Source organism: Bos grunniens, chromosome 6 (assembly GCF_055505025.1).
Source record: "Bos grunniens cultivar Pamir isolate PY7600 chromosome 6, Bosgru_T2T1.0, whole genome shotgun sequence".
NCBI lineage: Eukaryota > Metazoa > Chordata > Mammalia > Artiodactyla > Bovidae > Bos > Bos grunniens.
Genome location: NC_141170.1, coordinates 112,706,531 through 112,720,736, shown reverse-complemented (window position 1 = coordinate 112,720,736; position 14,206 = coordinate 112,706,531). Strand labels below are relative to the sequence as shown.

General features: G+C 36.1%; 1 long non-coding RNA gene across 3 annotated transcripts in view; it reads left to right on the top strand.

Moving 5' to 3' along the window:
* LOC147371229 (uncharacterized) overlaps positions 1-8,041 on the top strand; it is a 30,534-nt gene extending 22,493 nt beyond the window's left edge. For all 3 annotated transcript variants that reach the window (XR_015166010.1, XR_015166011.1, XR_015166012.1), the window contains exons 2-3: positions 7,179-7,574; positions 7,788-8,041. This is a non-coding gene — a long non-coding RNA (uncharacterized LOC147371229). The remainder of the gene's footprint in view (positions 1-7,178; positions 7,575-7,787) is intronic.
* Positions 8,042-14,206: the final 6,165 nt, after the last annotated feature.

The following is a 14,206-nucleotide window of genomic DNA, read 5'->3' as shown; positions in this document are numbered from 1 at the left end:
CCCCTGCTTCAGTCCTGGCTAGGAGAGCCACTTGAGAGGGGTACTTAACACTGGCTCCCTACTCGCTGTGCTGATTCCTGTTCTGGTACTCACTAAGTAAAACCTCTTAATCCCAAACAGTTTTTGTTATCTCAGAACAAGGCTGTGTTATGCCTCGATGTGGTGAAAGGATGTTCCTTCACAGTGCAGAGGCACCATCTCCTAAAAGACTGCGACCTAATCACAAAACCAGAGAACTCGTCCCCTCCCCTGAAAGCTCACCACTATATTAATAAAGAACTATTTACAGCAGTTTCTTTTACAACTAAGTCATGTTCAGATATCAAGAAAAATTACACAGCTTAGCAAGTGGCAAAAAACCCCACAGTTTGAAGAGATAGGACAAGTATCAAAACCAAATATGGCAGGGACATGGGCATTATCAGACCAGGAATGTAAAACACCGATGAGTAATGTGCTAAGGGCTGTAATGAATAAAGTATACAGCATGCAAGAACAGATGAGCAATCCTCAAAAAACAAAACCAAGAAAAGGAAGACTGAACAAAACAGAACAGAGTATCCAAGGACTTAGGGCAACTACAAAAAGTGTAATGTATGCACTATGGGAAGGAGAGGAAAGAAAGGAACAGAAGACATATTTGGAATAATAATGACTAGACACTTGCCCAGGTTAATGTAAATGTGCCAAGACAGATTTAGGAAGCTCAGAGAAAAACAGGACAAATACCAAAAACAAAAATGCTATACATTGGCAAGTTAAGAAAAACCATAGATGAAGAAAAAATCCTGAAAAAAGCTGGGGGGAGCACCTTATTTATAGAGAAATAAATAAAAGAATCACAGCCGACTTCTTAGAACCCATGCAAGAAAGAGAATGGAGCAGAATATTTAGTGCTGAGAGAAAATGATGTTATTCTCTCTGCTCCCTCCTGCTTCATCACTGTGGCCCCTAAGCCACATCGTAGGTGCCTCAGTACCCGTGGGAACAGGTCCATCTTGCAGCCCATGTCTCCATCAGGGCTCCGACTAACTCCGTACAACCTTTTAATAGAAGAAACAGCCTTCTGTCCACTCACATCCCTCTCCATTTCTCTCTTCAGACACCTTCCTCTCTAAAGACACTTTCCTTCTCTGTGAACTACTGCACCAAAAACAGCCTCTTTGAACTCTCAGCTGCAACTTTTCGTCAGACACATACCAAAATTCCAAATCCCAGTTTAGGTTGAGGTGAGATCCCCATTACACCAGTAATTCTTCTACAACAGTATCCTTTCTCTCAGGTTACCTAAAATCTAGCTAAGTCCAAGGGGATCACAAGGTATTAGATCATGTAAGTTGATGAATCTCTGCAGTTACCCAGAAAATGCAGTTAACATCTGCATTTTAAACCCAAGGGCCAAGTGCCTTTGGGATTGACCTACGGATAAGGGCAGGGGAAAAGATTGAGAGGACATTGGGTAGAAAATGTATTCTCAGATCTCCAGTCTTAAAAACTGTTTGAAAAAGTTTTTTAAAAAATAATACAAATGACCTTATTTACAAAACAGAAGTAGACTCACAGACATAGGAAACAAACTTATGATTACCAAAAGGGAAAGCCAGGCATGGATAAATTAGGATTTGGGATAAACAGATGCTACTATATATAAAAGAGATAAACAAATGCCTACGGTATGGCTCAGGGAACTATATTCAATATCTTGTTATAACCTATAATGAAACAGAATCTGAAAAAAGTCTATATGTATATTTGAATCACTTTGCTATATACCCAAAACAGTGTAAATCAACTACAATTAAGAAATAATAAATTATAGAAATGGAAAAATTTATTAAAAAAAAAAAAAAAAAAGGTTCCCTGAATCATGTCGTCAGTTCCTGATCTTCTGGCCTCCTGCATCCCTTCTCTGCTCCCTGCTTTACCTGCACTTCCCAAATCTTGCCTTTCATCTTTCCTGGTGTCTCCACTGTCCAGCCAGTTGCTCAAGCTGAAAACAAGGCACCAAATCTGGCTCTTCCTTCTCCTTTCTCTCACCTCCCATGACAAATCTGTCATCAAGTCTCATTAGTTCTATACTCTGAATTTCTATTGATTCTGTTGTCTCTTTTTCTCCATCCCACCATCTCTAATCCAAACTTGACTTCATGAGACTAATGCAATAAACCCCAGCTGATGTTCCTCAAGTTTACTTCTGTACCCTGAAATTTTTTCCGTGGTACAAATGGAGTAATTTCTTTAAATGTATGCTGCCCTCACTATTAAAAATCTTAATATCACCCTAAATCCTTTGAATGTCAGATTCTTATATAGAGGATAATGATTTCTACCCTGATGATTATAATATGTTGAGACAATGTAAAGTATATGGATAGAGAACATGTATATAAAAAGCCTCATACGTTACTTGTCATGTGTCAGAGTTATTATTTTTGCTTTTTAATGTAGTCGAGGACTTTAGACTGAATAGAAAAACAGAAGTCATTTTTAGCCCTAAACCTCTATGATTGTATGTTACTAAAAGAAGCTGGAATGTACCTACATTTTAAATTTGATGGCATACTCTTGAGATTTTCTATTGGTAATAAAATACTGAACCTGATGGACACTGATATGACTCATACTAGGCCACGTCCAAGCTTATAAAAATCACTCTGTCTACAGATTACACTTCCCCAGCCCCAGCTCTGACATCCTTTTTCTACTGGGTCATAGGTTGTTAAAGGATTGCCTGGGCTAGGGAGTCAAAAGAAAAGAGTCAGAGCTTCAAATAAGTCAAGTCTTAAACCGAAATAAGAGATTTAATATAAGCACTACTCATCTTTGTCTCAAATGGGCAGGGGTTAGGGGGGACAAGTTTCCAAAAGTGAAAGTGAGGGGTCATATTTTTCAAGTTAACCCTGAAGAAGGAGACAGGAACAATCAGAGAGGGGCATAACAGATGACCTTCTGAGAAAGATTATACTTTATAACTTCAATTAAGTTATTCAAACTAAGTTGAATTTAACCCCTGCCCTGGCTCCCTGGTTGTCCTCCACAGAAATCCAGATACTGGAGAATGTTGTTCCTAGAACTATTTTATGTCTTCTGAACCTGTATGTATTAATATATGGTAGCTGGTGATGGGTTGGCTTGTACGTGTTGAGTAACTACTGGGCAAAGGAGATGGATAAAGAATACAGAATACAGAAGGAAAATGGTGTTTCTTAGCACCTTAAGATTCAAAATGTGTATATATATATACATATACATACACAGTATCTTCTTCCAAATGCAAAGTCTGTGTTCTACTCTTTCCCAGATTTTCTTTTACAGATTCTAAATTCCTGCTTCATCATCCCATTCTTGAAAGGGATCTCTTGGATCAATGACCCATCACATACTCAGTCATTCCTGGAATTTCCACAGATTTGGGAATCACAGCATTTCCTTTTCAGTCTGTCATAGATACACATATCTCTCTCAATGAATGAAGCATGAGTTTATTTGCTTAAGATAAATAAATAAATGAATAACTAAAGTTTGAGAACTCCCCACTAAGTTGGTTCTTACAGTTTGAATCTCAGAGTCTTCATCTGTAAGTTGTGGGTAGAATGCCTACCTTGTTGGCTGTTACAAGAAACTGAGAGTTATAAATGAAAAACCTTATACTCTATTTGGCACAGAGTAGGCAGTTATCTTTTCCCTTAATAAGGCTCCATGATATCCCAAATTTGGAAATTAAAATTGCACACAAATCCCAAGAATTAACATCATAAGAATTTTTCAAATAATTCATAGCTCATCGTCACAGTATACATGTTTAAAAATGTCAAATAATTGATGACATCCATTAGACTCCCAAGGACATATTTGGCTTTCTATTATGAATTCCAATACTTGAGAACCTTCGGGGAAAGTCTTCTGTAATAGGGTATGTCAAATACAAGCTCTGTTTTTGCTTATTTTTACTAAATAGCCTCTAACCTCCAGTCCACTATGCTGTACAAGATTTATTTACAAAGTCTTCAGCCAGGGCTAGAGTTCCATGAGTTCTGAGTATACATGAACTTCCCTCTAGCAAATTATTTTGGGTCATGCTTCTCTGATGTGACTTTGATTTCCGTATGTTTGTTCGCTTATGTTTAAAAACTACATAGTTATGAACAATTTTCTTCCAGTGAGAGCTATTTTTTCAAGAGTATACTATTTAGAACAAAAAATAAATTTATTGAATACATTCCCACTTGGGTTATAAATTAAATTCTGTAGACACTGACAGGATCCTTATATCTTAAGCAAGACAGGAAGTTATATAATTTTTAAAATGTTTAGTGAATTCAGTTGACCCATATTTTGAAAAGCATACAAATTTCGCTCTGTGGAATAGTATGAATCTGCCTGGAGAATCCCAGGGACGGCGGAGCCTGGTGGGCTGCCGTCTATGGGGTCGCACAGAGTCAGACACGACTGAAGTGACTTAGCAGTAGCACCCAAACTCACATTTACCTAAATTTTTTAAATGTAGAAAAATTCAGATCCCTTTTGCTAAGTAAATTACATGCTGTTTTTCAAGGTAATTGTCATATGACTGCTTTAGTTGGTTGACCTTGTGTTCTCACCAAGATACAATATTGTTTGAAAAGAAATTGTTTTTTATATGAGGAATGGGGAAGGGAATTATGAAAACACAAAACTCCTCATCCACATCTTCAGTATTTAATCAGGATTTGTCAGCACATTAACAAAACTGAAAAGCAAGGTAAGCATATTTGAAAGTGACGTTCATTCTTATAACTCGTTTTGATGCTATTCATATAGGGTACTTATAAAATTCTTTCCTAAATGATATATTCATAAATGAAACTTCATGCAGTGAAAAAGCTACCTTCTACAGAAATCCAACTCAATTAGATTTAGTGATAAGCTGAGATACTGGCTTATCTGAAACTTAGGTGTGTGTAATGATAATATAATCATAAGCACCTGTAGAACACTCTGAAGTGCCTTTACATATATTATCATTTATCATTTCATCACAAATAGTTACAGAAAAATTTGGGGGGGGGTGGTGTTCAAAACGTAGAAAAAAAAACTAAACCTGAACTTATATCTCAAACATCTTTTATTAGTATTTTACTGATAAGGAAATAGAGCATTTAACCAGAAGAAATAAATACAGGCTTTGAACAAATAGTTCAGAAAAATGGTTTTTCATTTAAATATAAAAATGCATATACCATGACTACTATCAATCCTATTAAATTTACTTTTGAATATATAACTATTAATACATTATAACTTAAATGGGTTCAATAAGGGTACTGACCAGACACAGCAAAACTTAGGGACTAGAGCCTGACATGTTAAAGCTCGGTTAGGAATTTAACAAAGAAGGAGCTAAAATCCAGAAAAGAAATAAATGGTGCAAATAGTCATTGTTCTTAAGAATTACAAAGGAGTTATAGTTGGGGAAACCAAATATGTATAATAGAACCACAGTCTAGCTGGTAACAAGAGGCTGATCCAAGGGGGCAACAAACAGATCCAACTGGAATGGAAAGTCCTGGGATTACTGGGTGTGGAGTTGTAGTGTGAACCGTATGCCCTCATGGGTCAGCTGGTCCTTAGGCACAGAAGCTGGGCCTTTCTTAAAGGTGTGTGTTCTAGTCTTGTTAGTCCTAACTGTGTGGTTATGAAACAGTAGAAATAGTGATGCAGTTGCTGATTTCTTATTGATTTGGAATATTATTCAAACCAAATATTTAGCAATCAGTTTCTATAATTAACATTTATAAGTCATTATAGAAATGAGAATGATTATTAAATATATACAAAATTCCAAATAAGATTACTTTTAGGTCATTTTGAAGAGGTTGAAGCTTAAATCCTTCATCCTGATCAATAAGAAAAGAAAAGTATTTCATAAAAGCTTTAGGCCTAGCACTTTGACATGATAGACACCAAAAATTATTTGTTAATTGAGCATGAATTATTTCTAATTTGTTGACATTTGAGGTGAGCCCTTTAGTATTAATAGTCTTATCCTAGCCTTTTTAGGAGGTAAAAACCAATACTGCAATCCAATATGATTTTTTTGTTGTTGCTTTCCTTTTTACCTTTGTGATTATATAATTCCAGCAAAGCCATTTGCAGGATTCTGAATTTTTATTTTAATTATATATATAGGGTCTTTTTTGACTGAAAACTGTACTTAATTGTCCCCCCTTTTGTTTTCACAGAGGATGTTTCTGCCTAATGTTAGTTTTGATCTCTAATACAAACATTGTTCTGGAAAATGTTCTGAGATATTTTTGTGTCTCATGAGGTTAAGGGAAGGAAGTCTATTAGAGGATGCTGGTTGATGCAGGAAAAGTAAGACAGCAGCTCAAAGATAAGTTTCCAAAATGCATACCTCCACTGACTCAATGTAAAATTGATTCCTAAAATCAGACTCTAAAACTGTTGGTAAGAAAAGAAACTAAAGAGCAGGCAAAGGAACAGAATTATGCCAAGGACTCAAGGGAAATTTCAGGAATAAAAAATAATATCTAGGAGCCTAAATAAAAAGTCAAAAGCTGTACTTTATCGCATTTTGTTATCAATGTGTGCCTTGAATTAAATATTTGAAATAGCATTTTATTCAGAGACAAGAATATAAATTAAAAAGTGAAATTAAAATGTCTGCAACTAATACCAATGTAGAAAACTCATTTCTTCTCCTCTTCTCCTGATCCCTACTTTACAGTAGAAGGTTGATCTTCACTATTAATTAGTTCAAGGAGAGAAATCACATATCACCCCCAAAAGTTGACCTGACCAGGTCAGGGAACAGTTCTCCTGGGAATCATACAGCATTTTTAAGTCTCTTCATAATGGCATCAGTGGTGTCTTGGTTTGCTTCTTTCAGCTCCTGTTTTTCTATGCCCTCGAAACTAGTGCAAGCAGAGAGGGGTTTTTTGTTGTGTTTTTTTTTTTTTTTTCTCCCTAGTCCCAGTGTAGCCCTGGAATGGCTGCTATAGAAGGAAGAGACTGGGGGACACAGTGATGTTGATTCAGTTTAAGTCTGATAATCAAGGCTGGATTCATGAGAGGACTGGGGGAGATAGATTTCTGTACCTAGAACAATATGTTTTTGCACACTTAGATGCTGCACGGGAAATTTAATGGTAACTGTGTGTTTATTTGTATGTGACTAGGTATGTTCCAGTATCCTGAGAGACCTTGCTGAAAAACACACACACTCAGAGGAGAGGCAAACAAGAACAACTGAGCTGTAATAAAGCTTAGCTTCATCTTCAAACTAGAGAAATGGCATCATCGTCAGTTTAAAAAGAACTCTTCGCAGTCACACTGCCAGAAACCTCACCCAGGCCAGAGGTCTTCATCATGGCAGCCTTGAAGATAACCAGGAAAAGCCTCTTAGAACTTTGGCTGCTTAGTCCCGAGTGTCAGCACTGACAGTGATGTTAATCAGTAGTTATCTGTCCCCCTCTTTGCTTCACCTACACCTGCCACAACGCCCACATATACACCCACATGTATTCATGCATAGGAACTATTTCTCATCCATCCTTAACACCTTCTGTATTGAGGTGAGTGGCCCCATATTTGTCTTCCTTCTGCTCTTTCCTCAAACCAGAGTGTCAAGATATGAGCATTTATACACAGAAACACATGGCAGTTTCCTAAATATTCATTTGGCTGACAGTCCAGCAAATTCCAGTACTCTGAGGATTAACTAGTCACTTTATTTCTTTTGGAGAGCTCTGCTATAACTGAAGCCCAACATCTTGTTTATCTTCCAGGGAACATGCTCAAATGCACTCATCATGACAAAGTACCTGCTGTGGAAATACTTTTTAAAATTGTGAGACATGAAGGCGTTTTTGGAGGAAGAAGGGTCATTATCTAATTTTTAAGATTTTTGATACTTTGTAAGAATCTTAGAGAGTTGAACAACTTACTAATAGCTTTAGTGTTTCCAGCTGATCTTTAATGTATAAAGTTAAGCAGATGCATCTTTATGTTAAATAAAGTATTTGAAGCCTATAGACACAAACCAGTTTCATTTAATTGTTTTGACCACCTCCTCCTGCAGTAACACTTTCTGAAGCACTGCTGACGAAGAGTAAACAGAAAAATTTGCATTTCAGAGCCCTTTATTTCCCCAATCATTTGCTGGCTGGCGTGGATTCTAATGAATAATGCGAAAACTCAGTGGCAGGAAGCCAAAAAGAGAATAAAGAAAAGCAAAGATGGAGATAACAAACTATGCCACAAACTACCTATTAATCCTAGAATGACTGGGGATTGATTATTAGTGAGCTCATTTTTTGTTTGTGTCGGCTCTTGACTAGAGAAGGCTGGCTTTGCAGAGCGTCATAAAGCATGATGAACAGAGGCTTTCTCAAAGGCTCAAGTCCCTATTTTTTCTCTAAATGGATATTAACACTAGGACTATACAAGTCATATATCATTAAGAAAAGAAATTAAGATTTTAGTGTCTTCTCTAAATATATTTTCATAAAAGTAAATTGGAAATAAAGAACACAGGGTCTTTATCACTAGTCTCAATAGCTAGATTTTTGGCATTTGTTTTTAAACAAATAACTCTAATATGATACAAGTGCTATATTCAAAATATGTGCTATGGAAGACAATATATTACATCAATAACAATTAAGATATATATTCTTAGCCTTTTTTGACCCACATTTTATTCAGTTATCAGCATTCAACAAATATTTGTTGAACACGTATACCAAATGTTTCCATTTAACAATGCCAACTGTTATCTCCTATTCTCTTTTAAAACAAAGATTATTAAATGAATGGGGATTGATGGAGAGAGCTGATGAGTTATATGTCTTGGGAACATGAGAGGGAGAAAGAATTTAGAGACCTGGCTGGACCAGAGGTATGCTGGTAAATGTTTAACAACTGGCTCTCCAGGGTTTTAAAATAAAAGAGGCCCCATTTGTTTGTTCATTAATGTGGTGGTAAATAACACCTGGCTTCCCAGTAGTAAAGAACCTGCCTGACAGTGCCGGAGACATAAGAGACATGGGTCTGATCCCTGGGTTAGGAAGATCCCCTGGAGAAGGGATCTCCTGGAGAGGGGAACCCACTCCAGTATTCTTGCCTGGAGAATCCATGGACAGAGGAGCATGATGGGCTACAGTCCATGGGTCACAAAGAGTCAGACACGACTGAAGCAACTTAGCATGCACATAAAGAACACCATCATGTCTGATCTCGGTCTACCAACCTGACATCATTGAATGTGGAGTTGGGAAAAGACAAACACAATCCATTTTCCTGATCTGTGATGAGCCCACTCTAGTACATCATTGTTAATACTCAACAATGCCTTTCTGGGGTCACCCTGAGAGCCTATCTGTGACTACATAACAGGCAAAACCGGGAGGTTAAATAGCTTTGCAGAGTGACTCATAAATGCCCATAGATACATTTATATATGCCTGCATTGTCTTTATATCTCTTCTTTTAGAGCATCTAATCTCACATGCTGTCTTTAGCCCTCTGGTAAACTGAGCAACTGACCTCTGCTACCACAAAGAGAAAAACAGCATCTGCTATGGGAAGCTGGCAGTAACTTTAAGCTCCCTTTGCAATATGTTTCACGATTTTGTCACATAATATTAAAAATATGTGTCCCTGAGGATGAGATTTAATAAAATCAGTGATGTTTCTGCTTCATCAAGGAAATTCTTAAATAAAACTTGCAGTTTAAAGAATATGTTAAGATAAAGAATTCAGTGACTCTAAGTCTTAATTAGAGCTAAATTTCCAGAAGTTTACCCACTATAGCTTTTGTACCATCATCACAAATATCAAGCCAATTTAAAGGGTCAATAACATCTTAGTTTTGTTATGAAAATAATTTTTGCCTTGCAGACCTCAAAAAAGCATCTCTGAGCCTCCTAGGGTTCCATGAACAACACTTTGAGAGCTACCACTCTAACCTAGAGTCACGAATGTCTCTTGGCTTGGTTATCGCAGTAAGCTCCACATGGCCATTCTGGCTACCTTGTGATCCATTCAGCAACAAACAGTCAAAGTGGGCTTGTAATAAAGCAAACCTAATCATGTCACTTCCTACTCAAAACCCTCTTATGACTTCCCGTTACTCTTAGAATTGAATGAAAACCCTTTTTATGGCGGACAGAGCCCTCTGTTATTTTGTCCTTGTCTGCCTCTGCAGCCTCATCTCCCTCTGTCCTCCTCTTCAATCTGTTTACAGCAGCTATGCTAGCTTCTTTCTGTTCTTAACCACAGTAGATTCATTCTTGCTACCAGTCTTTGCATGTGCTCTTCTTTGTAATGTTTTCTCCATATTCCACTGACCTGATTAACTGGACTCATTTTGTAGCTATCGACTTAAATCTCACTCTAAGGATTTCCTTATCAGCCTCCTGTTAGATTAGATCCCCTTTCATTGTATTCTCACCTTCTTGTGATTATATAATTACTGTTGTCCTTGTTTTTGAGGTCTGTCTTCTCTGAGAGACCATAACTGTTCTCATGGAAGAGACTATGTCTGTCATAATCTCCATAACAGATTAAGGGCTTTGAATGTTGTCTGACTTGATTGAAGATTGTCACCTAGTGTGAAAAAGAAGGAACTGGAAGATGATCTGCATATAAGTGTCGGTCTGCACCTTTGACAGTGTATAACACTGATTCTTTGGACCTTAAATGAGGAGCAACAACCTTGAGAAGACTTTTATTATTTTTAAAAAATGCTAACTGGAGGTACAGAGAACTTGTGCCCCATTCCCCCCAGGAATTAAATTGGAGCCAGACCAGCATGGTTGTATTCACAACTGAAACTCTACTAGTGAATATTTTGTTATAGGGATAATTTTGTCATACCTACATTTCTGTGTTTTTTTACGGATCTTTCCAAGGAGATTTCTACTTTCTTCATTCAAAGAGACTTCAAACAACCTATAGACATGTTCCAGAAAAGATCTGAACTCTGGCAATAAGCATAGTTCAAATGTGAACTTCTGCTACACACTAACCAGTCATTTTATTATCTCATCCATCCCTCCATGTTAGTAAAAATATTGAAATATATACTAACTCTGAATCAAATGTATAACTTACTGACTTTCTGGAAAAATTATCATCCTCCCAAGCTCAACACCACAGTACCACTAGAAAATATTAAATATCTCCTTCTATTAAAGAAAATATGTATCAGAAATTAATTCCAGGAGGCTCAAAGTTCTTCTTTGAGGTATGCTCAGTGTGGCTTCACATGTCTTATGCCAGGTGTATGACCAGCAAGTGACTGTAAACAGCAGCCTAAGAAGGTAAAGTAAAAGTTAGAATTTTCAATTGTTTTTTTCTTGGTTCAAAATAAGCCACCAAAATAAGACTTGCCAAAATACTCTTGAGTATATTCTCCATTGATTATTCTCAAAATGAAATTGATGCATGTTGCACAATGCAATAAATGGACAATTCATATTGTCAGAATTGCTTGGTGATGAAAAGTGAAAGTTTTGGTTAAATGGCTAAATATTTTATTTAAAATATCTCAGCTGCATTTAGAAGCATGTGAGACATTGTTTCCTTTTTCTATTTCCTGCAGTATTCCTCCCAAAGCTAGAGTTTGTTTTAAAAAGATAAAGATTAAACACTGCAGTGAATTATGTCCACACTCATGTGCAAACACCTTTTTCTTTTTGCTTGTCTTTGTGAATATTTTAAATCTAATATTTATTACATTTTGTTTGAAAAAGAGACAGGTTAAAATGCAGCTTGAAAAAGAAAAGATGGTAACTGTTAAGAGATCTAATTACAATGAACCTACCATAACTAGGTCAGCAAGAGGTTAGGAATGAATTTGTTTGTAATGGAAATAGGAACTTTTCTGGATCATTTAAATAGCGGATACTGTGTCATTGCCTTGGATGTAATTAGTCATTTTGTTAGACTCAGTTTGAGAACGGAATCCTAGGTTGAAAAGTTCAGAGTACAAGGGTAGTACCTAGAGAAGAGCTGGTAGTTGTACTGGGAAACCTAGACATCAAGAGACCCCTCAAAAGCTGATTGCTGAAAGGAAGAAAGCAGCAGGAATCTCCATCCTCTAAGTGTGGAAGCATCAAGGGAAAATTCCATCCTCTGCAGCAGTTGGATGACATTGCTACTAAATGGTTTAGAGTTTACCTATATCCTTTCATATTTGTTGTTTCTAATGCCTTTTTCTGTTTGTACTATTTGATTTTAGGTTGTTCACCCAACTGACAGGTCACATAATACTCCATAGTTCTATTGTATCTCCTTCAAGGACGTTTTTGCTCACAAAAGCTGTAAGACTAAATAACTATGGTGTATTATATACAAATTTCTTGATCTGAAAAAAGCTGATGGCAGAATTTATATGTTATCCTGCTTCTTGCCTTTAATTTCTTTCTTGCTTCTGTTAGGTATACTTTCGCCATGGTTAGTGCCTTCTCCAGAGCTAGAGCAAGACTTCAGATTCATGCCAGTTAAGTCATTAGATAAACACTGAGAAGACAAGAGTTGGACACGACTTAGCAACTGAACAACAACACAATAATTGACTCAGATTATACATTCTTTCTCTAGAATAGCAATGTCTGGTAGAACCTTCTGTGATGATGGAAATATCTGTACTGTTCGATGCAGTTACCACTGGTGCAACTAATTTTTTAATTTAATTATTTTAAATTTAAATAGCCACATGTAGCGAATAGCCACTGTATTAGTCAGCACAGCTCTCAAATATGCCTTTCTAGTTACCACGCTCAGCTATACAATACCATTTTGTTAATTCCAAAACTACCAATTTAGGAACCATGATTTTTTTACTTGAACTAACCTATCGCTGACTTTATGAGCTATAAAGAAAATGGCTGATAATCAGATTAACAATGTGAAAAATATTATAGATCAAAAGTTTCACTTTTATAGGGACATAATGAATTAATATAGGTAATAAAGTTGTTAGATGATGAATCACTTTTATTATTCATTGATGTGAAGCAGGTCTAAATGGACCTTCACTTGAAAACACTCTTGTGATGGTTAATTTTATGTGTCAACTTGACTGGGCTAAGGGAATGCCAGGCAAAACTTATTTGGTGGTGTGGCTATGTGGGTATTTCCAGAAAAGGTTACCATTTGAATTAGTAGACTAAGAAGAGATCCACCCTCACCAGTGCAGGTGGGAATCTTCCAATCAGTTGAGGGCCAGAATGGAACAAAAAGCTAACGGTAAGGCATTTCTCTCTCTTCTGGAGCTGGGACATCCATTTCTCCTACCCTTGGAGGTCAGAGCTCCTGGTTCTTGGACCTTATGACTCTGGGACCTAACACCATCAACTCCCCTGGTTCTCAGACCTTTGGGCTCAAACAGTTATACAACCAGCCTTCCTGTCTCTCCATAACTGCATGAACTGATTCCTACAATAAATCTCCTCTTATATGTCTGTATGTATTCTGTTGGTCTTGTTTTTCTAGAGAACCCTGACTAATACAACTCTTTAATTGTTAGTTATTCCTTTATCTGAACTATACTAGACGCTGGACTAGTGCTGGAGATTTTTTAAATGATTTGCCTTCAAGAAGCTTTCTGTCCTAGAAATTAAATATGTATCTTTGACATTATAGTTTAATATTACTATAAATATTATATATTTACCACTTTGAAGATATTTAAGAACATTAAATCACCTAAGGCCCTCCAAAAAAGTTCATTTTTAGAGATGTATTTTTAAAATGTATTTTTATCTAATGTATTTCATATGTTTCACATAAATCTGAGCTTTCCCCAGATTAGGACAAAGTAATGGTTTTTATATTTTATTTAATTGTATTTACACTGACTATTATTTATATGAGTCATGGTTTCTTTAGTATAATGTATTAGCATATAGTATAGTTTATGTGTATGTATAACATATATATATATCTCAATATTTAAGGTTTGGCTATATTTTTAGGTAATAATAAATTGAAAATTTTATAATATTTAAACCATGACTTAGTTTTATATATAGTATATAGCATTAATGTATTAGTGTAAGTACTACTTTTCTCATAAGTACTATAAGTTTAGCTATAATTATATAAGAATAACCATAAGTGTATATATATATATTAATATAAAGATAAGTACTAATAATTTCTTATTTTAATTTCTTGCATTATTATTTTAACACATAAT